An 11754-nucleotide genomic window follows, 5' to 3' on the forward strand; every position below is an offset into this window, starting at 1 on the left:
ATTCCCCCCCCTGTCATATTCACCAGACCTTCCTCCTTCAGATTACCACTTGTTCCGATTGATGGCACATGCACTTTCTGAGCAGCACTTCAAAACTTACGAAGAAGTGGAAAATTGGGTCTCTGAATTGTTTGCCTCAAAACAAGAAAAGTTCTATTGGGACAGTATCCACAAATTACCTGAAAGATGGGGGGAAGTGTGTAGCTAGTGATGGACATTACTTTGAATAAAGCACTTTTGATGTTTCTCTTGAAATTATTGTGTTTTCTTTGATTACAAAATCTGCATTATTAACCAGTACCCCTGGTATATTCCTGACTCTCCTGTTTGGACATGTTTTCTGAAATATATTGTTATACTTTTTTTTCCATAGCTTGAAGCAAATGGCCTGCACCTGCAGAAGACAGGATACACTCCCCAACTGACTCAGGCACTCCCCTCTCCCTGACTGAGTTGTGTGCCCACCAGATATCTTGCTATCTTCCAAGGATGTCCTGTTGCTCAGGCAGCTACCCCAGCTGGCTGGTGCAGCCTGACCCAGGCCCCATGTAAGAGAACATAAACACTCCCTCGGTGCTGACACTGAAACACTGGTCTTAGCCCACTGTGAGAGAATGTAATAAAATTTCTTAAACTCTCACAACATCTCTTGGCCTGGTGCCTGTTGGTGTGGACTTAACACTTACCACTTACCACTTAACTTTTTATTTAAAAGGGTCTCTTTAAAAGGGACAGTTCTTGCATAGCATTTGTATTAATTTTCTAAAAGAAAATTTTCCCAATGGATTGCTACTTTACTGATTTCATTATTATTGTTGTTGTTGTTGTTATTATTATTATTATTATTACTATTATTATTATTATTATTATAGAGCAAGAGGAAGGAGGAGAGTGAGGGAGGGAGAAAAAGAGAAAGAGAAAGATCAATTGTTTTCACTTATTTATGCATTCACTGGTTGATTCCTGTCTGTGCCTGACTAGGTATGGAACCCGCAACCTTGTCCTATCAGGAGGACGCTCTCACCAGCTAAGCTACCCAGCCAGGGCGCAGTGTATTGCTACATTCATGTGGATATATTAACAAACTTAATTTTTGATAAAATAAATAAAACAGTATTATTTTATCATAACTATATATTCCACCAGTTAGTAAAAGTTTTATTTTACTTTCATATAATAAGTGATATAAAATTCTTTAAAGGTCAATTAATCTTTTTTAATAAATAAAAATATTCATAACAAAATAAAAGTAGCATACCGATTTACTCAACATCTTGATATAATGAAAACAAGTGTATTTTGAGTGCTGATTGAAATTTGATTATATTCTGCTACAGCAGAACCTTACTTTCCAATATTCTTAATTAGTATGATTTCTGCAGACATTTGCAAATACACAAGTCACCAGGAAGTACTACCTCAGGAGTAATAGAGGGCCCAGACAACTTGAAAATGCATCTTGTATTTACAAACCAAGGGGAGAAAAGAGTCATATCATTTTTTTGATATGACTCTACAGAAGTTTCAGCTTCTACTAAGCCTGACCTCATGAACCTAAGACAGTACCTGGTAAGGACAATGCAGCATAGTGTTAACTCAGAAATGGGCTTCCTCATGGAACTTAGGGTCATTATTGGGGCCTCTTTTGTCTGTCTTGTCTGGGGAATGCTGGGACCCTCAAAACTTTTCATAGGAATTAAATGCATGAGAGCACTTGTAGCCCAAAAAGGACACTTAAATAGAACACTGGGAACTTTTGCCAAGTCCCCAAGAGACCTAGGCTGGGCTGCAGGGAAGACAGTGTCTCGTCCTCACACTCCAGGAGACCCTCTTGAGAAGAATGGGACATGCAGGAGCTTCTGGCACTAGCATCAAGCCTGGGAACAATGCTAAGAGGGAAGTCCAGGAATTGTCCCTACATGAGTTTCCACCAGGAACAGCCGGAACACATGTCAGACTAAGCAGAACTGGGGCTAGTAGATGTTTGTTCCAGCACGTTTCACCTTCAAGAGAATAATTTGATTCACAATGGGCACAATATCCAGAACAAATATGATGACTAGGCTTTCAATATTCTCCACCCCACGAAGGGAGAATACATTTTCCCACCACATCTAGTAGGTTTAGAGGCCCAGCAATCCCAAGTAGAGGCTTAAATCTATTACCAAATCCCTAAAAACACCAAGCGTACCAGGACCATAGAGCTCATTAGAAGGAGAGTAATCTAGTTTCAAACTTACGATCTATTTTGCATTTGTGATCTCTTGCCAATTGCTACCATTCCTTATTTGTAACAATTCCTGGGGGTGGTGATCACCTGCAGGCATCTTTCTGGGGAACCACCATGCCCTATTCTTGGAACATATGATTTCAGTGGAGCTGACCACAGGTGGCTGCTCCTGACCCAGGTCTGGCCAGAATACACTATTCCCCTGCAAACAGTGATGGGTCCAGGGACGATGAGGCCACGTAAGGCCACTGAGACTCCCAGGATCAGGCCAGGACTTATGCTAAAGATACCTACATAGACGGTTCTCCTGAACAGGTTAGCTGTCGGGGCAAGTAAGTCCGAAGCGGTGGGGGGTTGGGGGGGAGGATCCCCTTTGCCTCCACATGCAGGGAGCCTGCCAACACAGAGGACAGCAGGATCCAGGGCAGAAAGAAAAAGGGAGAAGCACCTTGTACTGATGACAATGAGGACACCCTTGGGTCCTAACAAATCTGATGTGTATCCCTGGATAGCTCAAATACTGGAGCCAACAAATTCCCATTTTGTTCAGGCTGGTTTTTCCATCACTTGAAAATCAGAGAATCCTGACTGACTTGTTTATATTTCTCTATTCGCTTCAATTCAGCAAGCATTGATTGAGGTCCCGCCAAGAGCGAGGACCTGTGCTAGGTGCTGGGACTACAATATGAGTGAAATATAGTTGCTCATCTCATGGGAGTTCTGTGTTTGGCAGTAAACCCAAGATTCAGAGGTTCCCTCCAGGTTAGCAGGCCACGTGCTGTTTTGAAAGCACAAATCATGGATGTCTGTACTGACCCCATCTCACTGGACCAGAACAGTCATTTTGAAGGGCAAGGAGAGGGAATAACTATCTAGTGGAAAGGACGCTTTAGAAAACATAAAACTGGCTGTGTAGTTTTTCAGACTAATAATCAAAGAATAAAATTGTCCGTGTGACACTATTCTATCAGAAGCAATATTTACCATCTAAAAACAGTATTCTAAAACATAATAGAGAATATTGTATTCAGAGCTCACTATACCAAATATAACCACGTAGAAAAATAAATTCATACTAAATTTAGTTGAGTGTTAATTATGAGGGAGATAAAAAAAATTAGCTCGGAGAGAGCATGAAACACGACTACACAATAATTTAGGAGTTCATGTACATAGTTTTGTATTTAAAATGATTTATTTTGAGAACTTCAAGCTTTGTCCAAAGAGACCCTGTCCAAAGATCCTGTATTAATATCATTCACCATTTATAAATAAATAGTAACACTTGATCATAAAAATTTCTTAAGTAGGTCATAATAAAAAAGATAAAATAAGAATTAGCATATAACTTTTACAGAAATAAGTCTGGTGAAAAGAAAACTCTAAGTAAAACTGAGAAGTAAAGTTTGGTGTTAGCCCTAACTTTTCTGAGCTCTCAGCTTTATTTTATACTATTCTGCAGCTGCCATGTGCCCCTCTCTTCTATTAATTTGGAAAATTCTCCAAATTCTAAAGGTATTTATCTCCTTTTTGTCCAAGAATTGATCACCCACAATTCTTAAGCAAGGAAGAATGATATGCTGGTATGGAGCTTGAAAAGCAATTTTCCTCAGGTGGGATATGGCTAGGAAAGCTTCAATCAATTTTCTGTCCATTTAGTCTCACCATTCAGAGGCACTATGAATGGCTGTATCAAAAGAGAATCTGGCAGTTCACTTTCCAATAACATGGCTACAACAGGGCGAAGGAATCAGCCAAACCAATCTGAGTGTGCACTACAGTTCAGAAAAACAAGACATCTGTGCTCTACATTCCTTTTTATTTCCATACCTTGGGTTTATTTTACTTTCTCTAGTATCCTAGGAATTTTTTTTAAAAGACTGAGCCTTACCTGAGCTGCCCTTAGGAAAGGGATGCTTCACTCTCTTCAAGTGCTCTTTGCTTCAGGTACAGTTATGGGAGCAGCCAGCCTGACTCTGGACCACACATGGAGGACCAGATGGAAACCAAGACCCTTTGCTAAGAGTCAGGACAGCTCCCTCCTTCCAGGTCTCAGGCACTGACACTCTCCATTAGCTGGCACCGAGCAAACTCACCAAATAATTCACAGCCAGGTGTTAATGATTAATAGTAAGTTTAATGTATTATGGCTCAAACACAAGCCAACGATATATTTTAAAAGAGCAAAGCAAAGGGGATGGGATATTACAATGGAACCTCAACGACTGAGGCAGCTTGTAAAGTCTGTAGACCAATAAGCAACCCAACAGCCTTCCAATAAAATCAATTTTATAAAAGTGATCCCATCTCTCATAAAGAAAAGAATGGCCTTGCTAACACCTAGTAAGTCAACCACATGCCTTCCCCTTTTGTACCATCTGTGCTGTTTCATGGGTCATAATATCCACCAGTACACGTAAGAAGGTCCCTCACATATAGTGAGTGCTGATAAATATTTGTGAAGGAGGCTTACATGGGCTAAAAGAAATCCAAAACAATCAACATAGTCTTAAAAGAATGAAAATCCAGAAAGAAATATTAATTGGTAGAAACAATAAGAAGCTATGCATTGTTCAGTATCTACTACATGACTGATTTTACTTAAAAAAATTTTAAAACAACACTTAATGTGGCATTTGAAGGAATCACAAAAGAAGTAAAATTATTTTCATTATAAAATTAGTGGATGCCTGGCACATGAGGGTTGCCTGTAAGGACATGTTCAGCACATTCACAAATTTACCAAGAGTCTGAATTAACCAGCACACATACTAAGGTCCATGACATTTTTCCATCAGGAGGCTCAGTTGCTCTCATAGATTATCCAGAATTCAGGGATGTGCATTCAACAAATTCAGTCTTGACCACTTAGGTTCCCCCTAACACCAAAACAAACAAACAGAAAACAAAAAACGAAACCACCTATATTTCCCAATAGAGGAGGATGCACTCTTTGAGTAAAAGCAAGGCAGGCCGTAGCTGGTCTGGCTCAGTGGATAGAGCATCGGCCCCAGGGAATGAAGAGTCCCAGGTTCAATTCTGGTCAAGGGCACATACCTCAGTGGCAGGCCCTGAACTGCTTGGGCCCATAAGGGAGGCAACCAATGCATCGATGTTTCTCTCTGGGTCTCTTCCCCTCCCTTCCATTCACTCTAAAAAATTAATAGAAAAATATCCTCGGGTGAGGATTAACCACAACAACAAAAAGCAAGACAGATATCATTGGAAATATAAAAATTATACAAACTAGAGTCAATTTACAATGCTGAGATGCCCAATAAAATTCTAAAAGCCCTTCCCCCTCAAACTGGCAGATACTTATAAAATCATTATCAGAATAATTACATTTTAGGTATCTTTTATTCTGAATACAAATTCTCAGAAGATGGGGACATTTTTGCTCACCAAGTGAGGTGCTTGATTTGCTAGCCATATTCTCTTTACTCTTACCCCTTCAGGCTATCCCTTTAAATTCCAAAGTCTTTAAACTATAGATTGAAAAAAAATTAGTACAGAAAGAGTCAGAGCTGGACCATAAATTTCAAGTCTAATTTTAGAATTGAGGATGGTGAGAACTTGCCTAGGGTCACACAGAAGCAGAAATAAGATCAGAAGACAAATCTACTGACTTCAACGAGGGAATTTCTTTTTTTCTTCCTTCCTTTCTTCCTTCCTTCCTTTCTTCCTTCCTTCCTTCCTTCCTTCCTTCCTTCCTTCCTTCCTTCTTTCCTTCCTTCCTTCCTTCCTTCCTTCCTTCCTTTCTTCCTTTCTTCCTTTCTTTCTATTATTTAAAGTATTACATATGTATCCTGAGGGAGCATTTTCTTATGCACCTACCTTATATCTCAGCCCAGCAGTTCTTGGTCGTGACATTCTGCTGTAGGTTAATTAATACCTTTGTCAGAAGACAATTTACTTATATCAATACTTCATCAGTTCAAATGTTTGCAGACAAGCAAAACAAGTCAGAAGTACTTTTGCATAAATTCCTTTTAGAAGGAATATGCAAATTTTTTTTAAAAAAGAGTAGGTAGGTTTACTGGATTTAGAATTCTTACACTCAGCTAGTGGGCATGAAATATTCTCCCAAAGCAACATGGCTTTTCAAAACAAATTACCACTGGGCTTTCCACAGAATCTTCTCTAATCAGGTGGGATCAACTTGCACTGGACAGAAACAGCTTACTCTGCAACAAAATTTGAGGACCCTGTCACCTCACCGTCAACACCACCACCACCACCACCACCACAATACAGATACTGTGAATCCAGCAAACTTATGCACTCTTACTTCGTGTGTTTTTCTGGGAAGCAGCTACCTAGCCAGTTACATTTACCAGCAACCCCCTGCATTCTAGATGGGACCATATTTTACCAGAATGTAAGTGTAAGAGATGTATGTCACTTAATAGCCAAAGTGAATGAAAGAGTCTGTGTCTTCTCTTCTCTGTCCTTTATCCTTCTTCTGCCTGAACATGAGGATTCCAAGACGCCCAGCAAACAACAGTCCAAATATGAAAGGAACCTGGATTCCAGGAAAGCTCAGAAACATACACACTAGGTGTTGTGTGAGTGAGAAATCAGCTTCTATTGTGTTAAGCCACTGACTTTTTGGGGTTTATTTTTTATAACCACTAGCAAAACCCTAAGTGACACATTGACTTTACTAGCTATCATCTATGGGCAAAGCAGACATTCTGATACTAGTTGCTGCCAATAAATAAGGAATAGAACAAGCTAACTAATGGCTGATTCCACAAGGAATCAGGCTCTCTCCTCACTGGCTAGGCTAAAATAAGTTCAGCCAAAATTCAGAAGTTCTTAGAGTCAAGCCAAGCATTTAAAAAGACATTTTTATTCTGTCACTATGGTGAGTGATAAGATTTATTACAAAATAACACCTGACTTTAGATTTCTGCTATCATTTATGTCTCTGTTAAGTTTCTGAAATCCATGTGAGAGATTGTATTATTTTGAAGGGGGGAAAAAAGCATTAATTCCAGGTGCTAAGGTGCAAGATTCTTTTGGAAACACCTTACAAATCTGTACTAAATGCGGTCCTAAAACCTGTTCATATGTTCAAGGTTCTGACTAAAATTAAACTTGTGCCTCCTTTTTATTTAAAAAAATACACAAGGTATAAATCTCCTGTGGCCAGTAAGTCTTTGTTCAAATGATCATTTAAACACCAGTGGAAATGTTTATTGTCTATTTTGCATGCTTTTATAAGAACTATTAATGGTGATTCCCTCTTTAGAAAGAATAAGGGGAAAAATAGAGGCGCTAGTTTTTGATTTGGACTAAACTAGGAAAATCTGACCAGGAAGGTGCCTTCCCACAGGACATGCTGAAAACCAAAGGCTTGAAATAAAGGGAAGAGTGGAGTCCCACAGTGTTGTCACAGCTGTGGCTGACAGGATGACCGATTCTGAGATCCTCTACTTCCTACCAAACCCAAAATCTATTTTTCAGCTTAGCTTATAGTTAGTTAATATCAGACGTTGCTTGCATTCTCACACTCTCAAATCCTTAAGCAATTTCACCCATTTTAACTTTGGGTCATACTTCTGAAAAAACAAGGTGAGATTACCCAGAGTTTTGATGTAGACAGAACTTTTTACTTAAAACTATACATACAAAAAAACCCTTATTATCTTGGAAAAGGGTCTAGCTTACCTAAATTGAACATTAAACATCAGTAAGCCCTGGCTGGTTTGGCTCCATGGTTAGAGCAATGGCCCAAGGATGGAAGGATTGCGGGGTTCGATTCCCTGTCAAGGGCATGTACCTCGGTTGCGGATTCAATCCCAGGCTGGGGCAGGAGGCCACCAATCCATGTGTCTCTCTCACATCAGCTCTGTCCCTCTCCCTCTCCCTCTCCTCACTCCTTTCCACTCTCTCTAAAAATTAATGGAGAAAAAAAAATCTTCACTTATTGGGTGATAATTATTAAAAAATCAGTAAAATAGTTTTTCCAATAATTGTGACAAAATAACCAATTAATTTCCTGTGTTAATTTTTATCAGTTTTGTAAAAACACTTCCTTCATGATGCTTTCCTTATCTTTTTCTGATGGATGTCATGTCTTTCCTTTTATTGATGTACCTTTTATGGCACTGTTTACCTCTTTAATTTGTTTTTTCTAGCTATTTGCACACAGCTTATCTATACCAGCAGACCCAAGCTCTGAGGAAGCACATCTAATTTACCTTGGCCTTTTCTGTACATCTCTACCTCATATAGCGCCAAGCCAAACATTTTTAAAACAAATGTTTTGAAAGAAGCACACACACTGTAGAACACTATCAACTGGACCCCATTTGTAATGTCTTACAGAAAAAAAAATCCCTTTTCACGATTCAGTACAGGTGAGGACACCATTTCTGTGCCTTGCATAACAAGGAGGTGCTGCTAGACATTTTCCTAATAACTAAACTTTGCTCTGAATAATGCCAGAGAGCAGTTCTCAAGTTAACATCAGTAGATCTGTATCTAGAATAAATGCCCAAACACTAGCATTTTAAAAAGATACTACTTAATCACCTTATTAGATGTTGCGTTGGAACTATTCCACAGTATTTCACCTACATCATTAAGTGACATTTTAAAATCAGAATATTATATTTTTAAACACTAGTTACATACATCACAATGCAGCCTAAAGTCTGAAAATTATTAAAGATTGGGAGTAATTTTTTAAATGTTTTTAATTCTTGTTTGGAGGTCTAAATAGAAGCCTAGCAAACCCTCCTCATTTATTTATCTACCACAATTCCAATTTGTCTTTTTTCCCCAAGAAGTAATAAGAAGTCAAATTATACTTTATCCAATCTAAGATATTTATTTATTGTGCCATTAAGAAATAAAAGCATTGCCAACTAATGGTAAGATGCCAACAATTATAAGAAACATTTTAATTTCAGAATCAATGAAATGAGTTACTTAGCAGAGAACATGTCAGATGAAATAAACATTATGGAAATATGAAAAGAATGAAAGAAATACTTATTAAGAGTTAACTACTTTCTTTTATGATGTCTACTTATTGTTCTCAATATCATTATTTATATAATTGTAGTGTCCGTACTTTTAAAAGTATAATATATAGTCAGATTTTTAGTGCTGTATGTTAACTATTATGTTAGTGTGACTTCAAAAGGTCAAGAGTAGAGTGTTGTATATACTTAGATATTGGTAAACTTGATTCCCTCCTAAGAGAACTAGGTAATAAAATACACTATAGGAAAGAGAATCTTCACTGTCGTTAAGTACCTTTTGAGCTAACTGCCATGTGCATATATTAACTCTGCAAATTAAAAAATAAAACTAAAATGGCTTCTTTTTTTAAAAAATTGGGAAAAGAGAATATAATATGTAAAATGTTTGATTTTTCTAATGATTGGTTTAGGAAAAAAAACAATTACAAACAGGGTTTATGAGCTTAGACTCATTGTAGGGTTTACCCAAAGTTTAGATGTCACTAAGGATCCATAAGTGTATTTCAGAAGAGAAAACAGTTTTCCTTAAAGAGATGACATCCATCCTGAGGTTTGCAAGAAAAACACTCACCTCTTTGCATGGGAAATGTCTGTCCACCTTTTCACTGAAAACATCACTGGGCTTCAGGAGAGGCAGAATTTACCATTCAGAACAAGATGATACTTTTAGTTTACAGAAATAATTCGGATTATAGCAAGATATGATCGTTTGGGATAAAGCCAAGTAGCAGTGTACAGATAAGGGTTTTCTGGAACATTCTTTGATGTCCAAATGCACAAAGGAGAAAAGAATTTTAAGGGTTATACATACAAATTGAAGAGTACTATCCTGTGTATCCTACCTGTGGCCTCCGAGGGGCCACGGAAGTCCTGCATTTCCCCACCCAGCAGTGACCTGCTGTGGTGTAGATGGGGACTCCAGATAAATGAAGGTTTCAGATGAATTTTACTTTTGAGTTTTCACCAGACTACCTCCAGCCGCCTAGCACTCTCTGCTTCAGAAAGTTTCAAATTTGAACCATAGGAGGGGGTGGTGGGTGAAGATGAGTGAACTGACAGATTCGTGTGGGAACACACATAATATCTGTCAGACTGTCTTTACAAAATGGGAAAATATAAAATGGGAAACGTCACTCTATAAAATGGGAGAATCTGACTCAAAATGTATGGATTAAACAAAGGACTCAAAACGATGCTTTAAAGCGTTCCTGACATCTTAGAAACTACTCTGCTTTTGATTCCCAATCCTCTGGGCCGTGATGCTGTGTCCAAGCATACATTTCAACGTATCTGCAGCCTTATCTGGCTAGAACAGGTGCCACAGAAAACCAGTTCTTGCATTATGGTACCCCTTGAATCCGCAACCGAGGTACATGCCCTTAAAGAGGTACCCCTTACCAGAACACTCCCATAGGCGTTCAGCACCAAAACCGACCCTAGGAATCCCCAGCAGCACTCCAGAGAGAATCTGGTTCAATTTTCACTTGATATAATCATTCATTTTCCATGGCCTTTCTGTCAGTGAGACTTGAAAGACTGAGGGAAGGGGATTTTTGTACAAGCGAGTAGAGAGAGGAATCAACAGTTTCGTCCTGGCCAATGTGAAGTTAGAGATGCCTAACAGAAATCAGAGCAGAGAAGTCACATAGGCTTTTGACTGTGAAGTCTGGATGGAGCTCAAGAGGAAAAATAACATTTGAGAGCCAGCAGTGTAGATATGGGACTCTACACTGTGAGACCAGGGTGCAAAGTAAAGAACATGGCTGAGAACACAGCTCTAGGGAACTGCAGCCTTTGAAGGGCTGATGGAGAAGAAGGAACCAAGCAAATAAGACTCAGAGAGAATAACTAAGAAAGCAAGAAATTAAAACTAACGAGTTAATTAAAATAAAATTTAAAATATGATGGTTCACAGAGAACTAGAGATGAAGTGGTTCATGTTAAGTGCTGCTGAGATGGGAAGTATTGATAAAGAACAGTGCAGTCAGAGGAGAAATCCTAAACCAGACAGCTTCAGGTTCAAATCCTGGCTGCATCATTTTACACAGTGAGACCTCTGTCAGGTTATTTAGCTTTCCAGTGCTTTCATTTGTAAAATGGGTATTATAATCAGACCTACCTTGTAAAGGCGATAGTAAAATTTAAATTAGTTAATATAGATTAAGTAATTAGAATATTGCCTGAGACACAGTAGGCATTATAGAGGTGGTATTATTATTATTATTATTATCATTATCATCATCACCTTTGCCTTTGGCAAGATGTTGACCTTGGTAGAAGCCATTTCAGTAACACTGTAAGAATAAAAACCTACTTTACTATATTGAGACAGTAAGAGATGAAGAAAAGCGTAGAGTGAGAAGAAACACTTTAAGCTATGAAGGGAATGGAAAAGTAGATGGAGAATGACATGAGTTGAAAGAGGAATTTTTGCTCCTTTAATTAGAAATGAGTTATATTAATTCATGTTTCTATGCAAAATGGGAATTATTCAGGAAAAAGGGAAAAAATCCAGAAATAAGAGGG

General features: G+C 38.4%; 1 protein-coding gene across 2 annotated transcripts in view; it reads right to left on the minus strand.

Annotated features, from left to right (window-relative positions):
- Positions 1 to 11754, minus strand: part of MCTP1 (multiple C2 and transmembrane domain containing 1) — a 422223-nt gene that overhangs the window by 317413 nt on the left and 93056 nt on the right. Inside the window, exon 1 of one of the 2 annotated variants that reach the window (XM_015571627.1) lies at positions 4122 to 4297. The exons of the other annotated variant lie outside the window; for it this stretch is intronic. The gene's annotated coding sequence lies outside the window, so the exon portion shown is untranslated. Of the gene's footprint in view, positions 1 to 4121; positions 4298 to 11754 lie in introns of those variants that run through there. 2 annotated transcript variants of the gene reach the window in all.

This window comes from Myotis davidii, unplaced genomic scaffold (assembly GCF_000327345.1).
Source record: "Myotis davidii unplaced genomic scaffold, ASM32734v1 scaffold44, whole genome shotgun sequence".
Classification (NCBI taxonomy): Eukaryota; Metazoa; Chordata; class Mammalia; order Chiroptera; family Vespertilionidae; genus Myotis; species Myotis davidii.